The sequence below is a fragment of the Chrysemys picta genome, chromosome 1, assembly GCF_011386835.1.
Source record: "Chrysemys picta bellii isolate R12L10 chromosome 1, ASM1138683v2, whole genome shotgun sequence".
NCBI lineage: Eukaryota > Metazoa > Chordata > Testudines > Emydidae > Chrysemys > Chrysemys picta.
In genome coordinates, this window is record NC_088791.1 from 19,203,934 (window position 1) to 19,211,669 (window position 7,736).

Genomic DNA, 7,736 nt, shown 5'->3' on the forward strand with positions numbered 1-7,736 from the left:
CCCAATCCACATGGTGAATCTCTGAGGCAAGAAAATCCACCAATAAGCGCAGGACCCACCAAGGTAGAGTGTCACCACACACACACACACACAATCTGAAACATTTGATTACAAAGGGCTTTATAATTTTGATGTTGTACTGAGTTCAGTTAACACTATCTCCCAGGAAACTAACCAGCTTACCAAATAGTTCATTTTAGTTCATTAAGTTCATTTTAATAGAATTGGTGTTTACCACATCTGGGATGAAGGCGTGATTCTGTTTCAGGATGTGGTTGTATCTCCATTCTGGACAACATTAAGGCATTTGCTTAATTCCCATTGACATCAATAGGACTTAAGCATGTGCTTAAATCATATGCTTATATGCTTTCCGGAATTGGGCCCAAGTCCGGGACCGATAACCTATGAGGTAGGAGCACTCATTCTTCAATAGAGTTGAGGGTCAAGAAAGGAGCTGATTATGGCAGAGGGGTAGAAAAATGAGCACAACTCACTTTAATGTACATGTGCAGGAAACAGAACTCTAGAATGTAAAGTCCTATGTCCGTGTGCTGGAACAGACTGAGAAAAATGGTTGCTAAACCTAACTAGATGTAGAGGGAAGGTGAAGAAGCTCTGCCTAGAGGCAGAAAATGAGCAGGTGGAGTCACTCTAAGGTCAACATAGGAATAAAAATGTATTTGGTGCAGGGGTTAGGGTGGAAATTAACCGACTTGGGAGTGCTATGGAGGAGCCAACAGCTATCAACTGAGATGTCTGGCTGCTGTGAAATCATAAAGGGGTCAAGCACCATTGCTATAGACTCTGATTGCAGCTGTGCAGAAGGGAGAGTAGAAGTGGTTTGCTCTCAAAATTAGTGTTTGTGAGTGCAACAAGAAGGGCCTTAATTCTGGAGAACAGACTGGAGATGTCAAGTAGATTCAGGAAGATTCAGATTTTCTAAATGTGACTAAATTGTTATCTCCTATCAACACAGATACACCAACATACTGCAAACCCAGTGTGTACAAGCAGTGAGACTGACTCTTGAACTGCATAAGTAAGCTGTGGGCTAGATTCCCCAGAAAGAGCAAGGTCCTGGAGAATGTCACTCCTCCATCACTGAATGTGCTCTAGGGGGACCAGAAGAAATTTAATGAGGAACTTCTGAAGCGGAGAAACACTAATGGATGATGCAATAACCAGGATCACCTTTGAAACTGTGGGAAAGCTCAGTGCAGAGCAAAAGAATCTCAGATTCTAAAAGAGTCAATTGATTTCTGAATGGGGCTTGGTGAATTACAGCCGGGGAAATCCCAGACAAGAAACTTAAACCAGGAATGGGATAAACTATCAGAAAGCAACAAACTAATAGGCAGCAAATTGCAGCATTAAAATCTTACTTGATTTACTTACATCTCCGAGAGGGCTGTGTCCTGACTGCTAAGTACACTATTTTGCTCTTAAGGATCTTTGGAATTCAAAAAAGTGGTCATTTTATTGCTATGGTATCTCATACACAAGGAAACCATAGACTGTACAATAGAAAAATAATCAGTTTTCTAAAACTATAAAATAGTGCTGAATGCATTTAAGACTTTTGATTAAAAATATTTGCATAGATCATGAATTAATGTCACAAGAGTTGAATTTTACTAGACTTCCTGAAGTCATCTGGCTCTGGGAACAGTTATAGGATCGCTTCCCATATCTCAGCCATGAATAATCAATCAATACTCTGAATGCATGACGTATTACTTTTATCTAAGAGGCTTCGGCATACATTAATTTGATTTTTAAAAACAGATGATTCATATTATGTGTTTTAGTGGAAATTACCTCTGTCATTGATCAAATAAATATGGATCTAGACGCTCAGCTGTGTAAATTAGTCTAACTCCATTGGCTTTAATGGAACTACCCTTAGCTACACTAGCTGAGAATCTCTCCCACATTCCTTTTACTTTCTCCTGCCCAGCTTCATGGCTATGCTGGGTTTTCCATAGAGGGTATACACAGGGGATGACTATCACAAATTCCAGGGTTGGTACAGATTTCAGATCACCATCCACCCTTTTTATTTATTACCCACAAACGGAAACACAGAATTCCACACATTCATTTTAATAAATATCAAGGTATTAAAATCTTTCCCACAAATGACATCTGGACTAGGGCCTGATCAAACTTGTCCAGATCCATGGTTATATTTTCTGTTTCATCACAAGAGCCCTATAAGAGAATATTAAATCATAATATAATGATCCTTTTAAAAGTAAAGTTTTTTTTATATGAAACAATAAAATAAACTACATTTTACAAGCTCTTACATCTAACTACAGAATCTTTTGGGCCTAAAGTGACAACTCTGCCTTATATAAATTCGGTGGAAATATCATATATTTACATTGGTGTGGTGGAGAGCAGAATTTGGAGTAGTACACCTAATAACTTTGTTGCAGAAATACTTATTATACTGCAGATGCTTACAATGCCTGGTACTTAATGAACATTTGTAAATATAACCTAGAGCACCAATGGTCAGGATAGGCCTTACATAAATGCAAATATAAATCATACTAATTAGCTCAGGGTGATTTCTTGTGACTCTGGACCAATCCTGTTCCTGTTGAAGTCAATAGGCATTTTGCATTTGATTCATTGGGATGTGGTTTATTTCTCCTAGTGGACCAGGATAAGACCCTAATTTGTATATTATCTAGTAAGCAACTACATGAGAGTCATCTAAATGTATCTGTAGCCTCCTTCCACACAAAATATTATTGTAAGATGAACTGCATCAGCTGCAAAGGAGAAAAAGCATACTTTGATGTGGTAAATACCTGAATTGTGAAATATACAGACAGAGTAGGATGCTTCAAAATTCTTACCAAATATTTTTGTCCTTTCTAAACCATGGAAATATTCACATTTCCGGAATATCTGCTAGAAACAAAGCTACTTCAGAATATACTACCTGGCAGGCAGTGTCTTTGTGGTTAGAACAAGGACTTTAACTTGGGAAACAGAGGTTCTGCCCAGATACCAACTGTCATGCTCTGTAGTTTAACTTGGCATCAAACAGAGATTTTTGGTTCAAACGAATGCCATCACTTCCAGCTTCTCATGTGCAAAAATTCCTGAATACCAAAAGCCATTGATATGTTTTAAAAAGCTATGAAAACCTGGAAATCTATTATTCCTGTGACAGCAGGGGTAGCAATGGGACATGGAGCTTTTCATTATCGATTTGTCGGTTTGGATCCAGCTTTGGTCAGTAGGGCTGAAAGTTAACATCTAATGATGGCTTTTTGGTGACCTATAGTATATGAAAGTAGTCCCAGTTCCTCGTGCCCAGGTGTCCAAATCACAAGGCAACCCTACCCCATGGACACTTTATTGGCAGCATGAGAAGACAGACCAAGGTTTGAGTGAGTGTGTGATCACAATTTCTTCCTTGTAGAGGTAGTCTCTCCGGGTCGGAACTGAGGTATACTGGTAGGGAAGTTTGATGTGCTATGTGTTCTGCTATGCCCCTTGCATTTGGGAGGAGCTCCCCGTAATCATCCACAAACCCACCTCATTGTCCTCCTTCAAATCCAACTTTAAAACTATCCTTTGTCGTGATGCCTAAAAAAATTTGCCAACTATTAGGCTGCTGGTATGTTGAGACCACAGCCTACCATGCTGATCAGTTTTGTCTCAAAATTCCCCTGTACTCCTTTGTGTGTCTGTACCCATCTGTTGTCTTATTTTAGGGCTTGTCTACACTTAAAATTCTACAGCAGCACAGATGCACCGCTGTAGAATTTCCATGTAGACACTACCTACACTGATGAGAGAGATTCTCCTGCTGGCATAGAGGCTCCATTGCTCTGAGAGGTGGTAGCTAGGTCACCAGAAGAATTCTTCTGTCGACCTATCACTGTCTGCACAGGGGCTCGGGTCAACTTAACAATGCTCAGAGTGGTGGATTTTTGCATCCCTGTAGTTAAACCGACCTAATGTTCTAGTATAAATCAGGTCTTAGATTGTAAGCTCTCGGGACAGGGGCAGCCTGTCTTTTGTTTGAACAGCACCTAGCATAATGGGGGGGCTTGGTCCATGATTAGGGCTCCTAGGCACTAGTTTAACACAAATTATTAATAAAGAGAGGATTTCAGTCTCTTGGAATGTCAAGCTGGCACTCCTTCAAGAATGCAAAATTCAGACTTTATGGAAAAACTCAGTGTTCTGAAACAGTGAAAGACTAAACGAAAAAGTAGCTGCCCCCATCCACTGAAAAACATTAGAACAATAATTTTAAAAAACCTTGGTTTATATATTGCTTTTCATCCATTGATCTTGGTGCTTTACAAAGAGGTCTGTATTATTCTTCCCATTTTTCAGTTGGAGATACTGAGGAATGGAGGGGAAATGACTTGCCCAACATCACCCAGTAGCTGGGAATAGAACTTGGATCTCAGTCTAGTACACCAGACTGCCTCTAAAACCTCAGCCTTAAAATTATTATAACCATATTCTAATAGAACTATTTTAAATATGGCCAAACCTCTTTTTTCTTTTAAATAATGTGTTAACATACAGTTACCAGGGGCAGTTTGGGAAATACATGTCTTTGACATTGCTATGTAGAAATGTGGTGATGAACACACGAGCCCAATAAAAGCTTGGCAAACAGATTCATGCTCATTATAACTGGAGCATGGAGTAGGTTGATATCTGAGTGGTGAGCTAAGAAGTGACCCATTGCAGAGGTTACTTAAATGTTTGGAATAAAAATGGTACTGCCTTTTTACATTCCGGTGAGTGGTAGCTCAGTAACTTGAATGCTATGTTGCAAGAAGAAAACATTACCTTGATTAGTGAGGATAGTATACCTACTATAGAACTCCTGCTGTGGCTAAGACATAGGGATCCATCAATTAAAATCCATGTGTAAGCCATTTAATAGGATTATTTTTTCCTTACTACAGTTAGAATACATCATACTGTAAAGCCTTTACACAATAGGCATATTGTGATTTTATTTTTAAGAGCAAGACATGAGAACCATTTGCTGCACATCCTGACAATGAACCTCTATTGAGAAGCTTCTAAAGTCTGATATCTTACGCTAATCAATTCTAAACAACACCTACAAGGTAAAGCAAACATGGTCCAGCTAGGCCACACTCTGCTTAAGTAACTGACACAGGTCTGCATATTAAAGTATTCATCCAAAAGTGAACAACAGCATAGGTTCTGTTCCTGCAATTTGGTGTGTGTGATTGGATCCCTGCATCCATGTAGTCCCATGGGTACACAGGTATAGCTAGGAGGATCAGACTGCGGGGTTGGGGCCTTGATGTTCCAGAAGACAAACAAACCAGATGTTTGTCAATATTGATTTTTTTTCCCTCCTCGACTATATTTTAGAGAGGGTGAATTGGGGACAATGTCACAGAGGTTACATTATTTTTCTATTGGTTTCATTAGATTTGATAGTGCTGGCATGGTCGGAAAAATATTTGTGTATACTTTGAAAAAAACACATCATGTAGATGCTTTCCAAATACAGTGCTTGCCCAGAGGAGCATCCAGTAGAAATTGCTCAGAAAAACCTTCAATTAATTGTTTCAGAGTATTTTCAACTCCCAGTGAAACCAATGGGCACAGGAAGTTGTGAGCACCTCCAAGGACTGGATCCTTACCCAAATACAGTGGGAATGTACAATGGTTAAAATAACAACAGTGCTTATTATTACTAGGATACCTTCTAGATCCCAGGCCAGCAGGGGCCCTTCACTGCTGAATACTGTGATATTGGCAACAGTACATTTTAAGTGGCTTAGCTTCTCAGACAGGAAGTTTGGGGGAAAGGCTCTGCAGAAGCCTGTTCTGTAGAGGCACTTGAGAACTGCATTGCTGAATAAAGAGGATCTAACCACTCAGCTGTTGGCAGGGGAGGTGCCTCTGCCTCATTTTTATGAATCTAGCTCTTCATTTTCTTTTCTAGCCTCTTTTTAAATAGAAGCAATGCCCCAAATTGAAATGAAACATATTTCATTTGACCTAATTCACTGGACAAATTCAGGTTTGGTTCGACCCAACTTTAATCTTTTAAAATGTTTTGGAATTGCCAGCACATCAAAGAATCAGTTATGGGCCCGGCTCCGTTCCTCACTATTTATCTGGCAGTGGTGTCTGAGGCCCCAGCTTACATCCCCTTTGTGCTGGGCCCTGCACAGACACATAACAATATGTGTTCCTGTCCCCAAGAGCTTAGAATCTAAGCATAAGATGAGAGACAACAAGCAAATGCAAAAAAACAAAAAGGGGAAGGACGTGGTAGCACTACTACTAACATCACAATAGGCAGTGGTCACAGCAAATCAGCTGCCTAACCATCATTACTATTGGAGGGAGGGATAGCTTAGTGGTTTGCACATTAGCTTGCTAAACCCAGGGTTGTGAGTTCAATGCTTGAGGGGGCCACTTAGGGGTCTGGGGAAATATCAGTACTTAGTCCTGTTAGTAAAGGCAGGGGGCTGGACTTGATGACCTTTCAGGGTCCCTTCCAGTTCTAGGAGAGAGGATATCTCCATTAATTTATTTATGTTTTGTAGCATCACAGCAGATGAGAGTTCTAAGGTGAGACTTAAAGGAGGACGAGATGGCTTTCTGCAAGTTCTTCCTGTGCATAGGAGATGGCGTGGGAGAAACAGCAAAGATATTTGCTTGTAAATGTAGCAAGTAGGCAATCAAATCTGGCATAACACATTTAAAACTAGAGTGAGCAAAAACACTAACAGACCTACTATAGGACCATTCCTGTGTTGTGTAAATGGATAGAAGTGATGACTTAATAGGTCTTTACTATTCACCTTTACTTGTGCTGATCCCTTGATGACTATAAATGGCCCTACAGAGGAAGAAGCTTTCCAAATGACTCTGCTCATGTACATCACATCATGAAAATGGAGCTGAAAACGAGCTACAAAAATCAACCCTTACAGGATATTGGCACAGGCTAGCTAGGAGTTGGCACCAGAGTGGATTGCTCTGTAGCCTATAATGTTCCGTACTAGCAGCAAGAGACCAGCTGACTCTTGTACTTGGCTCCCTGCTCCACAGCCCAAAACACGGAGCGTGCTCAATCCCAAAGAGGGTGTTATATGGCCGCATAATGACTCTGCTGCTTGATCAGGCAGCCGTGTTGATGAGTTCCAAATGGAGATCTGTCCAGGCCACCTGATGTGTGAAGCAGGTCTTGGTCTCTGTGGAACTAGTAGCAGATGTGAGAGAGCCCTCATGGCAACAAACTGGTCAGTGAGCAGTTGTCCTAACAGAACATCTGGTGCTCTCAGCACTTTTATTTGTCTGACGCCTTTTTCATTCATGTTGGTATGTCTCTTCAGCTGAAGAACTGGTAATGTTATACTCCCACACCCAGTGGAGTCTTTAGAGGTAACTGCTTGCCTCTCGGCCAAATTCTGCTCTCAGTTATACCAGTACAAACCGCCCAGTGAAGCCAATGAGGTTTGCAAAGCGGTAACAGAACAGGATTTGCCCATCAGCATCTGATTTGACAGCTGCACTAGATGCTTATTAAGGGCAGGATTCTTTTTTTTTCCCCTCTCCAGAAAAGCTCAGCTTTCACACCACAAGGCCGTACAAGCCCTGGAAAAACTGACTGAATTTGGCCAAGAGTTTGGTCTCACTGCTCAGTTTGTTGTACCTATGTAGCCAGGCTGGTATTTGAGCAGCACAGA